At 36.7% G+C, this 22,069-nt stretch overlaps 1 protein-coding gene across 14 annotated transcripts in view; it reads right to left on the bottom strand.

The window, feature by feature from the left end:
• SLC8A1 (solute carrier family 8 member A1) overlaps positions 1 to 22,069 on the bottom strand; it is a 401,197-nt gene that overhangs the window by 290,428 nt on the left and 88,700 nt on the right. The window lies entirely within an intron of this gene.

The following is a 22,069-nucleotide window of genomic DNA, read 5'->3' as shown; positions in this document are numbered from 1 at the left end:
GATTCTTTCTTGACTTTATGGGTCATGTGTCTAAGTACAGAAGTTAGTACACATAAAAAACTGTAATTGGGTACTAAAAAATACATATACAGATTGCCCCATATCTAATTTTCTAACTTTAAGTGTATAATTGTCAGAGGCATTTGAAGCAGAGCAACTCCATCCATGAATAAGGGCTGGGTAAAGTAAGGCTGAGACCTACAGAGCTGCATTCTCAAGTCGTGAGGCATTCTTAGTCACAGGATGCGATACAGGTCAAAGGCCTTGCTGGTGAAAGGATGTGGTAAAGAAGCTGGTCAAAACCCACCAAAACCAAGATGGTGGCGAAAGTGACTTCTGGTCTTCCTCACTGCTCATTATATGCTAATTATAATGTATTAGCATGCTAAAAGACACTCCCACCAGCACCATGACAGTTTACAAATGCCATGGCAACATCAGGAAGTTAACATGTATGGTCTAAACAGGGAGAACCCTCAGTTCCAAGAATTGCCCACCCCTTTGCCAAAAAACTCAGGAATAATTCACCCCTTGGCATATGATTAAGAAGTAACTGTAAGTATAATCAGTTGAGCAGCCCATGCTGCTGCTCTGAGGAGAGAGTAAGAGAGTAGCCATTCTTTTGTTCCTTTACTTTCTTAATAAACTTGCTTTCACTTTATGTATTTGCCCCGAATTCTTTCTTGCACAAGGTCCAAGAACCCTCTCTTGGGGTCTGGATTAGGACCCCTTTCCAGTAACACAACTGTAGGCTTTTATTGATTGAAACATAGGTGATAAACAGAACTTCAAATTTCCTTTGATTTTCTGTCATGGCCTGGATTAATCGCCACATTTTCCCTAATTATGGCCATCATCTTTTCCAGTGCAAAAGAAAAACTCTTCACCACGTCTTTCTGCAGTTTCCACCCAATCTTGTTTTCCATCACAGGAAAGTAAAAGGAAAGCTTGCAAGTGTCTGTAGTCATCATTCAACTACTCAACTTGACTAGACCATCATCACTTACTCCTCTAACTTTGTGCTCAGTAAACTGTCTCTCTCAGATGAAAGTCATTGCTATTAGCTACCAACACAATTGTGCCATTTGATTTTTTATTTGTGACTTAGTGTTCCAGAGCTGATCCACAGTTAACGAAAATTAAAGCCACAAATTTTTCCCCTAATTAGACATTTGTGCCTTCCATAATGACACTTACATACAAATGACACTCAAATGTATAAGATGTAGGCTATATGCGCAATACACATAACGAACACCACATGAAACCATTTTGAAATTTAAATTTAGATTAAATTGGTATTTAAAGTTAATCCTCATTGAATATGAAACATTAAAAAGGCAAGCTTAAAAATACCAAGCAATTTGGCATTATTCACTACAGCATGTCAATTCACCTTATTCAAAAGCAAACCTTTTGCAAAGCAAAAATTCTCCCATTAAACCCAGGCATTAAGAAGAAATAAACTCTTAATTACTTAAGGAGGAAATGCTCTCATTTCATGGTTAGCAGGTTATCAATGTAAACAATCCAGGGAGCTTTCTCAATGGCTCCTGTTTCAAGAGTCCCAGCCTCTATTCCCCATTCCCCATCCGCCACCCTCTTTCTACACAACAGGAGCTAATGTCTTTATGCATACCAAAAAAGACACTACTGACCACAATGGGAGAGCTTAGGTATTTGCCCACACTTTCCCTGCAGGAGTAAATTCAGTAGAACCCTATAATTCTGAAACAGTCAAGTCATGGACCATCTGACTCATTAAATATTCCAGGCAGCCTTGTCAGTAGTCTGGAAGACCTTGCAGTTATAATTTCTTCCCTCTGTCATTCCTCTATTAATACTCAGCTAACTTGAATTTCAACATGAGCTTTAGACTAGCTGAAGAACATTTATTGTGCAAGATTCATAAGGTACAGAACCTATTCATAGAAAGCATTTTGGCATCCAAAATATGTGTAACTAATAATGAATAATAATAGCATTGTCTCCGAAGGCCAGAGCACAAAAATACAGCTATGAAGTAAAAATAAACTCCTGACAGTGCCATATGTACCCTAAAGGAAATAAGTAAAAAGCTTTTTTTTCTGAATATTAGTTGTCACTATTTCATTTGATTATTTCAAAATGTAACTTTTCATTAACTTAGGTTTATCATGGATTTGCAGATACACTGGTATCTAATAGAGAATATTAACCTTAGACTATCAAGATAAAGCAAATCCATGAATTTCAGCATTTTTTTTTTAAGACATATGGTCTCACTATGTTGACCAGGTTGGTTTTGAGATTCTGGGCTCAAGTGATCCTCTACCTCAGCCTCCAAAGTACTGGGGATTACAGGCTTCAGCCACTGCACCCAGCCTAGCATAATTCTCTATAGCTTTTACACTTGTCCAACTTTAATGGAAGAAAGGCTTCTTTGTACACATATCTGACAACATATCTTTTTTTCTTTAGTTGTGTATGCCTATGATGGTCAAACTTTGGACTATTAACATTTTTATTCTCAGTTGCAAACACTAAGAACCATTCTACATTTCCTCTGTAATGCATCAATTTTGCTGATGCCTTCAGTAATTATGACAATACATTTTTTGCAATAGATATGGTAATTTGAAAAGAACGCATTTAAATATACGGTTTTATGCAACAGCTATCAAATATGTAAAATTCAATATCCCAAGAGTTTGTGCATGTTGAGGAAAGAAAACCAAGAAATATTTAATTAAACTAATGAATCATCATTTTCTCACTGGTCTTCCATGTACTGTATTTATTAAGAGAGAGAACATGGGCTCTAAAGACCGTTGGTCTGACTTAGGGTGCCATTTCTCGCATTTTCATGATCTGAAAGCAAAAATAGAGCATTTCAGCAGTTTCAAGTTGGCACGAGTGCATTGCTTCCTAGCTTGAAATGCATAATTAACCAGAAAGCTAGTTGTTGAGCAGTTAAACAGGCTGTCCAAAAAGGCCCCCATTGCTGTTCAAATGAATGCTGAAAAGTAGGGTGCCACAGTGATTTTTTTGTTTTATAGACAAGCTACATACAAGCAATTGACAAAGACTAATTTTCCTTTCTTTTCAAAGCCCATGAAAGCTTGTGGGTAATAGCAATTATTTCTGTTTGTCAAATACTTGTATCCAGAAGTGGATTTATAATCCCATGAAAATTCTGTAATTTACTGAACCACTGAGCAGGTCCATGCTACTCCCCCTCCCCAGCCCCATAGGATGTAATTCATTTCAACAGAGGATTGGAGACAATGATGTAAATGAAGCAGTCCTCACAAGGCAGAAGGGGAAAAGTGTCAGGGGAACATACTTCTTAATTCCCATAAGAAATACCCCAATTACTGGACAGAGTGCCAAATTTCAGAACATAAATGAATCCCATTCTTATTACCGAGTGGAGAAGATGCTAGGGCAAGAATAGTGGCTTAGAGTTAGAAGGAGACATATACCTACAATTGCTAAAGCAATTTCTGCAAGAAAAATTTAAATAAATATGGGAAACATTATGGATCAAATCCAAGGAAGGTCTTAAATATACAGTGCTCGAGAAAAGTGCGTGAATGTTTCCATACCTCAAAAATGGTATTTTACAAGAGCTTGCCTTTAAAATACAATGGATGTGTCATGATCTAACAGTTGTCCGCTTTTCCAGCACATCCGACTAACTAGAATTCTTGGGAGATCCCATGCCACAATTCACTTTCCAATTTCTAACAAAGACAATGCACTTCACATTTTTACTTTTGCATTCCAGCACTTACTTGCATGGTGGTTTATGGTTGGTTTGTGTGTGTTTCTTTTTTAGAAATGTTAGAATGGGAAAAATGAGGTAATTCTTCAACTGACTCAGTCTTTAATGATTTTAATGAGTTCCAGTGTTTATGCTTGAGCTAACAGGTGCCTCATTTTTTTCCTTGGATATTCTTTCTTCCCTTGTCCTCCTATTCTGGGCAATCCATGCAACACTCCAGCTGCAAATTATTCTGATGGTATGAATAAGCTTTGACCTGAAATCAGGTTAGTAACTAACTGAAATCTAACTTACATTTCCATAAATTTGCTGTTTTAAAAATGATTAGCATGACTTTGAAAAATCTGTTAGCTGAATCTTCAAAGACTACTATAATCTTCACAAAATCATTTTATGTAATATGTCTTCCATAACTGTATTCTATACATACAACATCCTCTTTCTATAGCACTGAACTCCCAAATTGTTTCCACTGATGGAAAAATGCAGTTAATATTGGATTCATTTGTTGTCAGTCACCTTTATAAAATATACATATATTCAAATGCACATGGACACAGGCTCCGGGTTTTAAATTCTGCATTTTCTCAAAAATTTAAACATATATGCCAAAGATTATGCAAAATATGATCTCCCTATAGAACATTTTCTTTTTGTTAGGCAGTGTAAAAATAATAGAATGTATCACTTTTCTTGGAGCTTTGTGGATTCCTAGACTTTGTAATTCTTCATGAATGCAGAGTTATTTTTCCAAGATGCTAGAAGATTCCCCAGGCCATTTTAATAGTTCTATTATTAAATATATAATAAACATGATTACTTATTTATTGTATAATGGATGTATAATAAATAAACGTCAGAAAATTTCAAAACTTCTAAATGGGTATTGAGCTATCAAAGTCTGCAGCTTTTCACTATCAGACAAGTGAGGGTAGGAAAATGTGCCAACACACGATCTAAGGTGAAGGCTAAGGGCAGACGGTATACTAGTAAGCTAGAAGAGGGGAATATCTTCCCAGGTGGACTGATAAGATCAGTGTGGCAGAGCTGTGGGAACCCAAGGCCCTCTGTTACTCAAGGCTGTGTGTGCAGTGCTGAGAGGTCAGCCACGGAGGAAGCAACGTGGTCCTGCATTTCCATCCAAGCCTACAATCTAACCATTGTCAGCTCATCCCATTTGTTTCACGTAAAAGCAATGCTCAGAGACATCTGCAGAGGGACCTAACTTCTCAAACTTGCCACTTTGGATTGAAACCGTATATGATATGCATTCCCCCTATCTACGTCACATGCATATACATAGCACAGTAACAAGGCAATCCTCTGTGTTGTGTTCTCAATTCCTTCTCCACAATTTTTTTTACTTCATGGTGACAATGCAAAGAGTGGACTCAGGACTAGGCTTACCAGGTTCTAGGCCCAGGTCTGCCCCTTTCTAACTATGTGATCTTAGTATGTCACTCAGCAGATTTGTGTGTGGGTGTGTGTGAGAGGGAGTCTCACTCTGTCGTCCAGGCTGGAGTACAGTGGTGTGATCCCAGCTCACTGCAACCTCTGCCTCCTAGGTTCAACAGATTCTCCTGTTCAGCCTCCTGAGTATCTGGGATTACAGGTGCCCACCACCGGGCATGGCTAATTTTTGTATTTTTAGTAGAGACAGGGTTTCACCATGTTGGCCAGGCTGGTCTTGAACTCCTGACCTCCAGTGATCTGCCCACCTCGGCCTCCCACAGTGCTGGGACTACAGGCATAAGCCACCACACCTGACCCACCAGATTTCTCATGGACTGGTTCCTTGTCTGCAAAAATGAGATGATTTATTAGATGCTATCTATACTTCCTTCACTTCTTCAAACGTCAGTGGTTTCTTTTTTATTGGTAGTTTTCTGTCTTCCTGCCTTTTGCCTGTGTCCATTTTTCCATTTTCATTTTATGAATTTTTAATCCTCCACCTCAGTGAAGCCTTTCCTTCCACAATGACAGGTCCTCTGTCCTGAAAGAATATCACAGCTCTATATTGGAGCTCCCACAGCTCTTGGTGCACTGCATTTTGATTGCTGTGCTGCATAAACTGTCAATTTCTTTCCAAAAAGACATCCTCTATCTTGTTTACACTTATGTCCCCAACTTCCTGGCACTTTGTGAATATTCAGTGAATATATTTTAAATACTTGACCTTCCTAACCTTTTCTTGGAAGGACCCTTCAGGCAAAGGAGATGGTCAAGAGGAGTTGCATTTGCTTTTCTGGCCAACTCTCTTTACAAGGAGCCAGCCTCCTGTTCAATCTCTTCTGAGGTGACTTTTCTATCCTGTGGATCTTCACTGGTGACTGTAACTACTAACCAGTTTGCATTTATTCACTCACAAATGCAGGGACACACATACAACCGTGTTAGGCATCACAGAGTATATCCCATAAGCGATAAAGTCACAAATATGTTACCCCCATAACAAGTTAATAATCTTCCAGCATGTCAGAATGTGAGTTTAGCCACAGAAACAGCCCTATATATTCTTCTACAATCTCTAGTTTCTTTTCTACCCTTTCTTCCCTATCACCCAACTCCTAATGTAGTTTTGGGCATCAAATATAGTTCAATACATTTTTATGCCAAAAGTTTCTTCGGAATTGAAGCAGATACGCCTGATCTAAACTTATACCTTCAAAAGTCTTTATGTTGTTCTCTGTGAGATACACAGGTACTCAAATAATCCTCCCAGGCTTAACTTATCAACAGTTTGATAAATTAGCTTAGACTGTGGATATCCTCACTGCAGCACACCTCTGCAGATTCACACAAACAAAGGCCAATTTGGAAGCACTAAGTGAAGAGATTCTCTCCTGTTTCATTTTCTCCATTCTCCTCCTAAAACCACAGGAAATTTTGGCACTTTGGACATTCCTTTTACACAAGGGACACAGTAAAACATAATTCAACTGCTTGAATCTGGGTGAAGGGAGACAGCAATTAGGACAGCTTTGGAAAAATAAGAGAGTAACAAGTAGGTGGCCCAACTGTGGGAACTGAAACTACAATAACAGCTTCTAATGAACAAGTTTCTACACAGAGAAGCATGCCTTCACACACACAACAGTGGTAAAACAGCACGAAAGACCTGTATTTTGAAGGGGCACCAGTTAGATGTTTAAAACTCACGAGTATGGTCAAGATTTAGTCATACAAATTTATTATCCCTTGCACTTGACTAATTCTGTTATGCTGAAAGATAGAGCATTTGAGCACATTTCAACTTAAGTATTGAATCCAAAGACACTGAAATAGAAAAAAATTATAGCCATAAGAACCATAGAAAAATGGAACAAAAGAAAGATAAGAGAAAAAAACAAAATTTTCTTGGTAACTGTAACTACATAGGAATGAAAAAAGTTGTAATTATATAGCGTTTTAAGTAATAGTCAATGATTATATGTAAATATTGTTTTTGACATTACAAATATACCAATTCAAGACAGACCTGTAAAATGCTGCTTTTTCTGTAGTCATTTGTATTTTGAGACAATGAGACAAGAATACAAGGTCCTTTTCTCAGAACAAATTTCCCTGCAATAGTCACATCGGTACAGCTTCTGGTGTTCATGTAAAAGAACCTATTAGTTGACTACAATACCCCTGTAAGTTCCCAGTCATATTTTGTTATCAGGGTATATTCTAATTTTTTTCCTACGGGAAAAAACAAATCTGTAGATTCAGGCTTCAGGAATATAGTTGGAGTAAAGAGAAAAATCAGGATTTCTGCCCTGCATTATGGCCAAAAGATAATGGATTCTTAGGCTCTTTGTCAAAAACTTCCTACTTTAGAATTGTCCAGAGCAAGCTTCTGGACAGAAATAAATTTGAACCCCCAAAGATTCTTAAATTCACAAATAATCAGAAACATTCACACCTAACACATCAGAGCTTCCATTTATCAAGAGCAGGTATGCAGTCATTCCTTGAGAATACTCTAATTCTTACAGCCCAAACTGCATCTACTGTATAGCTTGCTGAATAGAAAAAGTGTTGGAGGTGGTGGCATATAATGAGGCTGGAGAGTGGAAAGGAATAAGAGCAATAGCATGCTCAAGGTTTTGGAGATGATTACCGTAGAAATCATCTTGCTCAAAATATAGTGGGATTTATGCATTCCAGTGCCACATCATCCACCATGATCCATCTAAAACACAGAAATGGCAGTGAGAATGTAGTCATTTATGTGTGGTCCCCTTGATCCTGCTTTGCCTTCAATTTCACTACTGTCTGCCAACCAACCAATTAATCTGAAAACTTATTAGTGGTGCTATTGCATATCTGGCATCCCTGCCCCAACAAAATTGGAGTTCTGTGAGCTAGTTTAAAATAACCTAGTGAATAGGAGCAACCATGGACTAAGAGTGGGAAGGGAAAAAAAGGGGGAGGGGAGAAGGAATACAGGGAAAAAAAGGGGCAACTTCTGGAAGGAAATACTAAAGAAAACCTATGAAATAAAAACTTTATGTTTTAACTTTTTAATAAATCATGGGGCAAGGGATAGAACACATGACTCTTTGAAGTTTTAGACAATAAATCTTGGAAATGGGTTGTTTGATTATTATAGTACCCCTCTGAGGACAATGAAAGGATGTAATGAAAAAAATCAGGCCATCAGAACAATAAATTATCCTGACTTACCAGAAATACCAGCAAAATCTTTCAGTATGAACTGTTACTGGCTAAATTAGGAGGAAAATAACATCCAGGGCTAGGGATCACATTGAAAATAATTTCATTTGATTTTCATTAAAAGCTTTCCAGATAGTGATTGGTAAAAGAAGCCCATATATTCTATCTATAGTTTAATGTATATGAGTACTACAGGAAAGAAGAAAACTTTAGAGATAATCTATTTGCAAATATTTCCGGGGAAAGACAAAATTGTAAGATTTTCCTATGATGAAAATATAGTAAATTATTTTTAAAATGTATTCATTTATTTTTTAAAAATTAGAAAAAATGTTTTACATGTATAACATGATATTTTGAAGTATATGTACACTATAGTTAAATCCAGCTAATTAACGTATGCATTACCTCACAGTTATCATTTTTTGTGGTGACATGCTATTTAAACATACCTTCCCACTCTGTGAGCTCACCTATAAGTTCTCTTCAAAATCTGATAACACATTGCATGTCATTTTCTTATTAAAAAAGCATTTTCACATACCTTATCTTGTGATACTTACCATAGCACTTTGAGAATTATTTTCGCCGTTTATCAGAGAAGAAAACTAAGTTCAAGAATATATAACTAAATTAGCCATGCACATAATACCAGCAAATGGGATTCAAAATGGGATTTTTTGACCCCAAGAATGTGCCCTTTCTATAGTACTGCAATACAGCTGCAGGCTTGATAAATGATTTTGAAAAATAATTAAGTTTTTTTAGATTGGATTTGATTTTGGGGCCAGCCTAAAGTTGTATGGCACTAAGACTTTCATATGAAATAAATGATTAGGTAAGATAATGCCATTAGGAACTTTGAAAAACAGGTATTATCTATGGCTCTGAAGATAATTTCAAAGAGCATTTTAAGAAGAGTTTTGAACAATAATAGTTACTATTCAAATCTAGGCACATTTCAAAGGTAACTGATTTAAAGTTAATAATAGCTAGCATAACACTTTGCACACAGCATACACTCAGCAAATATTAGCAAAAAACCTTAAAGTACTTCCATATATAAGCACTGGTAAGGTTTTCTAACAACCAGTCTCATCAGAAAATTACACATGCCCATTAGGAATGTAAATTCAGGCAGACTCTCTTAAAATAGCTTTGTGAAAGTTATTATAAGCCTTACCATGTCTATACATTTTGGTCTATTTATTCCAATTTGAGAATTTAGCCTAAAGAACTAATCTAAAATGTGAGCCATGATTTTTTTGCTTTCTCAAAAATGTTTACTATATTATTTATGTATAAACGTTTGTCTGTAAAAAAAACCTGAAAAAACAAAAACAATGTCAAAACAAAAACAAACAATAGGGGCCTCATTAAATAAATTGTATTCATTTAATGAAATAATACTTAGATATTAAGACTTTAAAGAATTTTATTCATATAATGAAAACTTCTAACGCAAACCTTCACAAAAAAGCAAGAGTAAAACAAAGATTATACCTGTACACACTAAAATGTAAAAAGTAGCCATCTCTGGTTTGTGAAATTACAATTTTCTCCTTGTCTTTTAAAAATTTCTTATATTGGGTATCCTATTTTTATACAGACATCTAAGTTATTTTATAATCAATAACTCAACAGTCAAAATTGAATTTTTAGTATGTGTCAGGCATAGTTCTAACCTTTTTGTACATACTATATAATTTACTTTTCATAAATACCATTGATATAGAAAAATTTATCTTGTTTTTATACATGGAAACAGGCAGGGAGATATTAAGTAACTAGCCCAATATTACTTTCCAAATAAATATTTGACCTGGGTCTTGAACCAAATGGTCTGATTCCAGAACTCATGTTCTTCATGGCGTTGCTATACTGTTCATATTACACAGGCTGCTTAGTGATATGTCAGAATATATTAATGTCAAGGAGAAAGTGATCTCATGCAACTGCGACCATGTCTATAAAATGTTATAACCTTTTTGGTGAGATGGACTGATGGTGTATTAAGTGTACTTAGCTTACCTCACATATAACTAGTTTTCATGAATGTGTTACTTCTCCTTCCTGAGAATACAAAAGCTGTTTTACATAGAGGGATATTACATCTATTTTGTAATCATATATTTACAACCATTTATGGTATATTAGGCACTGGATTAAAAGCTGGAAATAACTAGCAAGTTATAGCATTCATTGCCATAAATTTAACACTACCTTGGAGTGGGCATACGGTTTTAACTGAAACAGATTCTTGACCATGGGAATGGAGGCACTACCTTAAGAGCAAAGAGATTCAGATTGCTTCCTTGCTAGAACATGCTTCTTAGGCACTACTGACTGTATAGATCAAAGACAGCACAGGTAATGTTATTGACTTCAGAAATTCCTGCTAAATTCACTGGCTAATATTATGCCCACAAAACCACAGCTGCTAAAATTGCAAAGGCATGAGTCAGTCATGATAATAATTTAGAGTATTATCATGATAAGCTCAACTAGGAAGACACCAACCTCATTTTACTATGGATGAAAACTATTGATGGATATTTTTGGTATTATTGATTCCATCTAAATGTCCTCTGAAATGCTGGAGTATAATCTAGGTATTTTTTCCGGTTATCATTGCTGATTTTTTTTTTTTATCATACTTTAAGTCTTAGGGTATATGTGCACAATGTGCCGGTTTGTTACATATGTATACATGTGCCATGTTGGTGTGCTGCACCCATTAACTTGTCATTTAGCATTAGGTATATCACCTAATGCTATCCCTTCTCCCTCTCACCTCACACCAGTTAGAATGCCGATCATTAAAAAGTCAGGAAACAACAGGTGCTGGAGAGAATGTGGAGAAATGGGAACATTTTTACACTGTTGGTGGGACTGTAAACTAGTTCAACCATTGTGGAAGTCGGTGTGGCGATTCCTCAGGGATCTAGAACTAGAAATACCATTTGGCCCAGCCATCCCATTACTGGGTATATACCCAAAGGTTTATAAATCATGCTGCTATAAAGACACATGCACACATATGTTTATTGCAGCACTATTCACAATAGCAAAGACTTGGAACTAACCCAAATGTCCAACAATGATAGACTGGATTAAAAAAATGTGGCACATATACACCATGGAATACTACGCAGCCATAAAAAATGATGAGTTCATGTCCTTTGTAGGGACATGGATGAAGCTGGAAACCATTGCTGATTTTTAAAATGATCTATTTAAGAATCTTTATAAGCAGAGCCCTTTTTTCTTAATAAAGGAGGAATTCAGAAGTTAATAACATTGGTCTGCTTTACATCCTATATTTGTTTTCCCTCCAAATTATATGAAAGTCTTATTTCAAATGCAAGTGAAAACATTCATGTCCTGTAGCTTGAGACCTTACTACATATAATATCACTGCACAGCATGATACAAATTAATGTCTTTAATAGGGAGCTCAAAGGCATACGGAAGTATAAGACATGCCAAGAAATTTCATTTAAATTTCCTTTGTTCATAAGGCAAATTTTTATATTTACTAATCCTTGGATAAATATAACATAAATACATAGAAAAAGAAGCATTATGTTCTCTTAAACTATGGGTTGACCCATTGCAAGCACATGATGATGTGTCTCACTAGGTGTGCATGTACTAAAACAGACTGATTTGCCAACCAACAGTTAAGAAAATTAATTTGTTGAGCATCATATTTTATACTAATTAAAAAAGAAAATTTGTAAGAATTATGTAAGAGAATAACCTAACATTTAATGACACCATAATGGCATGAACAATTTAGAAACAGAAAGTCAATACCTTGGTTTCTCTAATATAAATGTATTGCTCATGCTCTTCAAGCATTTTATGAAATGAAACATGAATCAAAGTCATTACAGAGCTAATGAGTGAAATTGTATTATTTGCTGTCTCTTATTTTCAGTGTTGATTTTGTTGGAAAACAGTATCTTAAGACCAAAACTCTGGGAACTGTTGAGATTCTGGCCACAAAGACAGCTAGACCGTGGGGAAGCAAACATCTGTACACATCTGCAGCCATATATGAGGTCCCTCATGAGACTGAGCAACAAGGTGTGTTTTAATGTGACAGTGTGTCTGATGTGTCCCTAGCACATTGGGACCAGTACACAGTGTTATTTGTACATCTGCTGAGTAACATTGAGTGTGCGGGTAACTAAAGCCTTCAGTAATTATTTTACTTAATGTTTTCAAGCTTAATTCTGATCTTGTACTTGCATGATTTATTATTCCTTGTGCTAAATTCTTCAATGTTCTTGCCTTGATTGATCTTTCGTTATCTATCACTTAACTAAAATATTAAATTCTTTAATTAAGTCATGTTTAAATGAGGACTTGTTTTAGTCTCTTGGAGGTTTATTCATTGCTTAGGTACTTTTTCAATAACTCTTCTCTTGTTTAAAATCAATAAATATGATTAATTTGCCATACATTTATGATAGGTCAATATATTTATTATGGAAACATATAGCTAACTTGATTTGAATTAAATTGGTTTATGCCTAAAGATCAATATTGTTCTACTCCTACAAAATCACCTTGAAAAAAATACTATTGGTTAAATAAAGAAGACAATGATGCATATTTATAAGACAATAGGTATCAATCAGAGAAAACTCTTTGCAGTTGGCAATATTGGGAAAGAAGGCCACAGACAGATTTATGTCATCTAGATATCAAAGAGAATGAAATACATGGCTCAGAAATTTGTTGTAAGAGGGAATGAACGCGTATTTAAGGACAGGACTCTGAGGACTATTCATGGAATGCATGTAAAAGACTGATAAGGATAGCCTATAAGGCACAGTATAGTAGTATAGTAGAAGTGCACCAACTATTTCTCCAGACTTGAACAACCAAGTCTAAGAGTAAGATAAGGTAAGACAAGGTCAGGAAGTCTCAGGGCTGGAGAGGTGGTGATGTTGCTGAATAATTGCTTTTTAAAGCTGGAGGGGACTTCAGAGAGTCTCTCATTAAAAAAGAAAAATTAAAGACATAATTGGTAACGGTTTTGACTGCTGCAGAGGCAATACTTTGCTCACAATCCTACAGATCTACTTCACCTGTAACTACAATTTTCCTGAAGACATAGAAGAAAAATCAACTGTTCTAATCCATATGGAAAAAAAAAAAAAAAAGAAAACTGCCAATGTGGTTTGACTAGCAAACCACTGGAGTTGTGGCTTAAGCATAATGGATTACTTCTTCCATTGCCACTAATCTAATTACTTTCCCCTATCTGTCTCCATTCCAGCAGGCATGTTTACTAGCCAAGCTGTATTACAAAAAAGGATAGGATGTGGGTAGGTAAAGCAAACAAACGGAAACATCAAATGCTAAGTCTTTCATTTCAAAGGACTATTGCTCTCTTATTCCACTTGTCTCCAAAGAAAAGCAATCTCAACCAGGTGTGGCCTGTTATCCCAGCACTTTGGGAGGCCGAGGTGGGTGGGTCACCTGAGGTCAGAGTTCGAGACCAGGGGTGGGTCACACCTGAGGTCCGGAGTTCAAGACCAGGGTGGCCAACATGGTGAAACCCCATCTCTACTAAAAGTACACACACACACACACACACACACAAACACACACAAATTAGCTGGGCGTGGTGGCAGGTGTCTATAATCCCAGCTACTTAGGAGGCTGAGGCAGGAGAATTGCTTGAACCCGGGAGGTGGAGCTGAGATCACGCTACTGCACTTAAGCCTGGGTGACAGATTGAGCGAGGCTCTGTTTAAAAAAAAAAAAAAAAAAAAGCAACCTCTCCACTTTTCTGAGACAGCAAGCACAGAGATGTTCAAATTAGGTTGACTATGCCATACTTCTTAATTATGTATCTGCATAATTATTAATAGTGCCCTCTTTTACTCACAAAAGTGCTCTGATTTGGACAATAAGTTATATTGTTATCCTAAATACATTGTGACAGGAAGGTCAACTTATATAAGACACTAAAACAAATTTGACAAAATTCATTTTAGTAGATCATCCATTTAACATATATAATTCTACAAGTTCATAACTTAGCAAGACTCACTAAGAAACAAAGATTTAAGCTATTTTTATATATTTGTTGTCTTTCAAAATGTTTCTTTTTGGCAAATTACTTTAAAAAGTAAGGCATAGACTAATTTAGAAAACAAAAAAATATCATTTCCTCACACTTTACTCTAAATCTTATTCAGTGTTATGTCATTTTAAAAAAAAATTTTTGCTTTCTCTTAGGACAGCAAACATTTTTGAGATGGAAGAAAACCCATAGATTATTTACTTCAATGCCTTAATTTTACTATCAAGAACACTGAAGTTCAGAGAAATGAAATGACTCGCCCAAAGCTGCTGGTCTGGTCTAGGTAGCCACCAACTAACCAGACCAGTAGCCTAATGAGACAAGTTGGTTCTGGAACTCCTGACTCCTAAATACTTGTTTCCTTCTGCATTCCATTCTGTCTCCTGGATTATATTCTCTATTTTATTAGGTTGGTGCAAAAGTAATTGCTGGTTTTAATTTAAAAGTAGTAACAAAACCAGCAACTACTTTTGCACCAACCTAATAGAAGCCTCCTATCAGGAAGAACTTCATCAAAACCTAGCTTTGCCCTAAGCATCACATTTTCCCACTGGAAAAGGGTAGATAAAAAAGCAAAGGACCAAAACTAAAAATGATAATTTACCAACCTCTCTCTCAGGAGGCAAAGTACAGAGGTCTCTGCAAATGAGCATTTTAAAATGTCTTAGGTTATTGATATTTGATTGCTTTTTGAAGATTATGCAGAGTGCTCCTATCTCTCAGTCTTGTGATTGTCTTCAGTATGACCAATTGTTATTTTTATTTATTTTTTTATGTAACTTTTCTTTTAGGTTTGGGGTACATATGCAGGTTTGTTATATAGGTAAACTGCATGTCATGGGGGTTTGGTGTACAGATTATTTTGTCACCCAGGTAATATGCATAGTACCAAATAGATATTTTTTTCTGATCCTCTCCCTAATATCAAAGAAGAGCAACAACTTTGGGAAGGTTGGCCCAGGAGACATCACTGGGAATTGTAAACCAAACAAGAAAAACATAATCAAGACATGTTTCTTAATATTCAATTTATTACAACATTTTATTGGCTCTCAAAGCAAGTGTTAGGATTAGTTTTGCTGAAGAATTTGACATTTTTGTTTGTTTCTTTTGTTTTTGTTTTTCTGAGACAAGGTCTCGCTCTGTCACCCAGGCTGGAGTGCAGTGGTGTGATCACAGCTCACTGCAACCTAGACCTCTCCGGCTCAAGTGATCTTCCCACCTCAGCCTCCTTAGTAGCTGAGACCACAGGCTTAAGCCACAGAGATAAAACCCAGGCTAGTATGGCCCCAAAGCATGGGCCTTTAGTCTTTATGTTACCAGCAGAAATGGCCTTTGGATGGCACAGTGTCCACAATGAACATCTACCATTCACTTTTATTCCGTGTTCATGTTTAGGAAGCAATAAGTTTAAAATGAAGATAGCTGGAGTCAGGCACACTGATAGCTTGGATGGATACACACACACACACACACACACACACACACACACACACACAAGGTAAACGCACAGAGTCATAAAACAGTAAGCTGGAAAACTTTAGGGTCAAAGACCCAGATCTACTTCAAAATGTTTCAAGTGCTTCATATATAAGAATTGATCATAAAATTAATAACCAAATAATCAAAACCAGGTCGATTTAAAAGAATATAGTTTACAATAGCTATAGAAGTCATGAAATATTGAGAAAGATATTCCTTCCCTAAAATAATTCAAACCTATAGAGGACACTTAAATTATCCAAACAAATAACAACCGCAGGATAGTTTAGCTCTAGATATTCTCAGATAAATATCTGGACTTAATATTCTTTACATTATTTTATTTGTTTTATGTTTACTTCTACACTTATATATTCATATTTACTGTTTATTACATTACATTATATTAATATTATTCCATTTTACTAGACCATGTGTAGGTCAGATAAATTACTTCCTAGAATATATCAGCTTATAGCATCCCAGAAACAACCCACAAAGGGTTCTTCTTTGCATAATAAAACAGCTCAGAAAGACTCCCATATCTGATCTTTTGTCTTTTCTCAGTAATCCGTCTGGCCTACTTCAACAACATGTCAGGATATTCTGAGGTACTAGGCCACCTGAGCCTAAGACCCCAAGAGCACTGAACCTCAGCTCATCAGATTCCTGGCTAAGTAGTTTCAATGTCTGTAGTAGCCTCATTTGCTCATGCTTAATAAACTCATACCATTTAGAGAAAGCACTCAGGTGTGAGTAACACATGCTTCCCCTAGTAATGCACAGGATTAAGAAGCAAAGTAGAAGACAAAACTCTCTCCCTACTTCACATTTTTCTGAGTTCATTATTGCCATGAAAAATGAATCAGATTTGAGTTGTTCCTAATCTCTGCTCTTCTGGTCTCCATCAGAGAGGGCAGCCAAACTGTGACCGGAGCCATCTGGGATGGGGACAGGAGAGGAGAGAGAGCCCTGTAGTTTTCTTCTGGGGAAAAGCAGGCACAGGGGGTGGGTTGCTCCTACAGTGGACAGCAACACTGACAGCTCATCATCATTTATTCTCAGCCTAGACACCAGTGGCAAGAGCCCCATCAGGTGGCACTGAGAGAAGGAGGCCAAAGAAGGCACAGAGAAGCTTTAGGGGTGACTAAACATACACACTGTTGTAGGACTGAACATTCTTACATCCATCTCCTCTAGTAAAGCTTGAGGTTTTCTATGGCAGAGGCTATGTCTTAGGTACCACTGTTGTCACAGCATCTTGCAAGGGGCTTGGCACGGGATTGATGCTCATAGAATATTTGCTGGAAGCAGGAATCAACGAATAGGGCCCAGCCCTATTCCACAGGCTACTTCTGGCTTCTCAAACACACTCAGGCACATACACTTGATTTCAAGGACAAAGTTGCTGTCTATTTTTAATAAAGAAGCAGCTTGAGTGAATCCCATTTCTATTTCCTTACTCTCATACTGTCTTCTGTTTGCGTGAGCAAGAGTATGGACTAATTCCAGGCTTCAGTTCATTTTAGTCACAGCAGAAATCTAATCAGGGCTGTATATTCTGTCTCTGTCCCTCTGTCTGTCTCCTTTCTCTCCCCCTCCTTCTTTCTCTGCCTACCTCTCCTTCTTACTCACCCTGCCTCCACCTCCTTCTCTGCCTCCCTCCATCTTTGCCCCTGTCTCTTTTTCTCTCTCTCTCAGGTGATATACAAATCCCAGGAACACAGATATACACACTGAACTGAATAGCTCATTTTTCAAAACTGTGTCAAGATTGTAATGGTTAGTGTGCAAGAAGGAAACTTGTCCTCGTAACATTAGGATTTTTCTTTTTCTTTAATTGCGCCCTAAGAATTAAACCCTATGCAAATAGGACTTAATTTTGCGTTCCCACTTTTTCCTTAATAATTGTGTGTATATGTGTGTGTGTGTAAGACAAATGTTCTTTGTTGAAAGCTAACAGTTGCAGGCTTCTTTTAAAGGTTATAATTATATTTATAAACACATTGCTATCAGGTTTACACCAAATAGACCAATAATTTGCCGGCAAAAGGTAAAAAATTTAATAAAACCACCCTGTTCAAAAACAAACTTGTTATAGAAACACCTGAACATTGGTTTTGTATAAAGTATATGCAAGATGTAACTGGACATTCATGTGATTTTAGGTAGAATTTTTTGTTTGTTCTTGTCCTCCAGAGAGGATTCAGAAATAAGAATGACTTGGAATTGGGCATTTAAAAAATATATCTAAAAATTCTATGTGCTGCGGAGGTTGGAATTCTAAGTTTTTTATAAGATGAACTGCCATGCAGGTCACTTATTCTAGGAAAGTCTCCTAATAAATAATTCTTACTGTTAACCACCTCCAGGGTCACAGAATATAATGTTTTAACCTCTTTTTAGTGCTGACACAAGGTAACAGCATCCCCTGATACTAATTCTTTGTTGTCATTAATTTGGATTGTCTGGTAACACATTAAAAAAAAAAAAAGACCAAGAAACTGCTATTTCAAGTACGAAGAAAAGCTGCATTCATTATTCAGCCATATAAGGAAGTTAAATGCTACAGCGCCAAAGCAGGCAATGACAGAAAACTAGGAATAAAGAAGTTTCTTTTTAAAAACTAGGAACATAGGGAAATAAATATTGTGTGAGAGAAAACAAGCCAAAACCAACAATAACTAGGTAGGTCAGCTACACGGAGGGACTAAAACATTAAGCATTCCCTTGCCTCTCAAACTCAGCTATTCATGGTCTTCTAGGTTAATGGAGAGTGGGGCACGGTGTGCAATGTTGTTAATACATGTTCTAGAATCCCAGAAAAGATAAATGACTGCTCTAGTTTCTCATCTTCTGAGCAGCTTGAGCATGTGTTGAGGTTAGTGTCACTGCACCACAGCCTGATACATATTCCTCCTTGTGTATGAAAGCCATTCAAAGGAAGAAACAGCCCTGAATAAGACTCTATGGGAATTACAGTCAAGCAGTGCTGCTGAATTCTGGATCCACCCTTTATTAGCTGTGTGACCCAGAGAAATTTAAATCTCTAAGCTTCAATTTCTTCATCTGTAAAATGATTCTAATAAGAGTAGCTACTTGATATAGTTGCAAAGATTAAGTCATACGGATACTTTAAGAATAGCATGAAGCTTGTTTAATAAATCTTAGTGCCATCACCATCATCACCACCACTACCACCACCAACACCAAAAATAATCACCACTACCGCCATCATCTCCAACACCATCACCACCAACACCATCAGCATCACCACCACTACCACCACCAACATATCCAGAACCACCACCATTCCAACCACAACCATCACTACCACCATTACCACTATATCCAAAATCACTATCACCAACAGCACCATGACCATCTTCCTCATTTTACAGGTGAGAAAGCTGACTCAGAACCTCAGTAACTGGCTGAAAGGCACAAAGCTGGTAGGGGACAGAGAGCTCAAATTTTCAAGTTTAGCGATCCTCCTAAGCCCATCTTTATCTCAGGAAATTTGTCATGGAAAAATGGTGTGGCCTTGGTTTCAAGGGTCACCACAAGGCTTCAGAATACCTAGGACCCCAGATATCTCATATGTAAGCATAGAAAAGCAAAAATAAAATCAAAAAACTATATCTGGAAAATATCTTAGGGTATTTTATTAATATGTGAATTGCTAAGTATACTGCAACACCCGGTTGCCCTGTTATCATGAGCACCAGCCTGAAAGGTGAGGGACTCAGGTTCTGCTTTTCATTCTTACCTTCATATCTTCAACTGTCACCAAAGAACACAATGCCTATTCCCATATTTAGCCCTGTGGAGACACTGTAGGAAAGAAAGAAATTGTCATCTACAGCACCAAGTCCTCAGGAGAAAGGCAGGAAATGAAAAAGAATTGTTTATTTAGCCTGGCTCTATAGTGAAACAGCTGTATAAGTCTGTGAAAAGAAAGGGCCCTGGCTTGGCTCAACCTTTAGCAAATACATGGGTATTATGTAGGCAGCGTGTCGAGCCAGGAGAGGAGGCAATGGAGGTGATTTCCTCTAATGCTTCCCATATTGTTAATTGCTGCTTTTCCTCCCAGGGCCTTCTGGACTTCCCACCAGAAATCCAGGGCAGGAACTGCAAGGCACTATGGGAAGACAGCAGCTTGAGTCCTGCCTGCCCACTCAGCACCTTCCACTGGGACCCTCCGCGGGCTCACCCAAGGCAGTTACGAAGATTATCTCATATGCCACTTACCCACAGTACATTCAGCTATCTTCTCACCCTTTCCTGCCACCTGGCCCAGAGCCATTTAACTCTACTGTTGCAAGGCTAAACTTCTGAGTTTCATGGCATTTATACTGTAATAAGGGACTAATAGATGTTCTACCCCAAACAATAAATCTCCAATGGTCGGATTTCAGCCATGGAGGAAATATGATGAAAATATTTTATGGGAAAACCTCAATAGTTCCCATGATATTACAATGTTGCCTATAGGCAATTTTCCACATCTCAGCTTTGTTAGCTGACAGAGAAGCAAAATAACAGCAAATAACCCCTTGTATGTCTTAGACCCTCAAGGTTGCTCTAGTCAAAAGAATTAAGTACACTTAAATCTCCTTCCCTTGGTTAATGGTATCCTAAGGAAAGTAAAGCAAAGAAAACCTCTTCCCATTTCACAACTTAGTGTAAAATCCACTCAGATTTTACAAGATGGTGACAGAGCAATAACTCTTGAGAAAATGATGTGACAATAGCTAATTGTCAATGGCTAAGGACTCCTCAAAAGCTGCTCAATATCCATAGGATTCAAGTAAAGCAGAACCATTCCTAGAGACCCAAGGACTAGTTAACAAAGAGAAAAATAAAGTCCTAACAATATTTTACTACAAATCTGTTAAATTCTCTTTAGGACCTTCAAGAGGCAAAGTGGTATGGAAGAACAAGCACATAAGCTTTTATTTCAAATAGAAAAGGGTTCAAATCCTAGATCCATAATTTATTAGCACTTTGAAGAAATTAATCTCTCTAAGTTTCAGTTTTTTCATCTGCAAGGTCACTTACTTCATTGGGTCATTATAATATCACATGTATGAAAAGCATTTGAGAACGTGCTTGGAAAACAATACGGTAATATCATTAGTCTTCCAAATTTTGTTTCTACACATTCCACAAACAAAAAGGGTTCTACAAATAACAATCCTTTAAAGGATGTATTCTGGTTGATTTAAGTACCCTTATAATGATTTAAAATCCCATTATACAAAATGTACTTTCACTTAGCCTTTCATTAATTTTCATAATGGTCCTGTCTATTGAAACTGCCCATACTCTTAGATTTACCAAGGTATGAGTCCAGCTTACAATGCACATCCCATTTTCCTTTTAAATTATGCTTTTGTCCTCCAAAAGCAAATGAAAATATTTTGTCTAAAATCAAGGCTTCCTATAGTTTACAAAATGTCTTTAAAATGAAATTTGTACTTATCAGAATATGCACCATCTCATTATCTCCCATTTTAGAGTATAAGGAGCATATTTTTTCTATTTCCGTTATAATTCTTAGCCCACTGATGGCCACAAATCTGTAGCTTATTAAGTATGTGCAGATTAACCAATATATAAATTCTCCTCTGCCCCTAACCCAGTAAAGCAATCAGCCTTTTATGTAATGGCCTTGAATGATGACTAAGAAAAGAGCCCGTAATTTAAACACTTCAATGTGGCTGAACTATGAAATCTCAATTGCTAAGACAAAATTCCTTTACATAATGATATTATAACCCCAAGCTTTAATTAGTGCTGGAAAAATAAGATTATAATAGCAAATATGGCAATCTGGTTGACACCATAAACAACCTTTCTGCACATAATCAATTTAAGCTCCTGGCAGTACTAAATTCAGACTCATAAATGTTTTTTGGCTCTTATCCTATCTTATTTTTATAATAGCTATGCATTCAGAAAACATGCATTTATAAAAACATCTTGTAGTTATAATTTAGGTTTGCAGATGATATTATATGTGATTTGGCTCTAAAAAGAGATAAATATTC

This window comes from Pan paniscus, chromosome 12 (assembly GCF_029289425.2).
Source record: "Pan paniscus chromosome 12, NHGRI_mPanPan1-v2.0_pri, whole genome shotgun sequence".
In the NCBI taxonomy this organism is placed as follows: Eukaryota; Metazoa; Chordata; class Mammalia; order Primates; family Hominidae; genus Pan; species Pan paniscus.
Note: the sequence above shows the minus strand (reverse complement) of the source record. Positions and strands in the feature narration are given on the sequence as shown.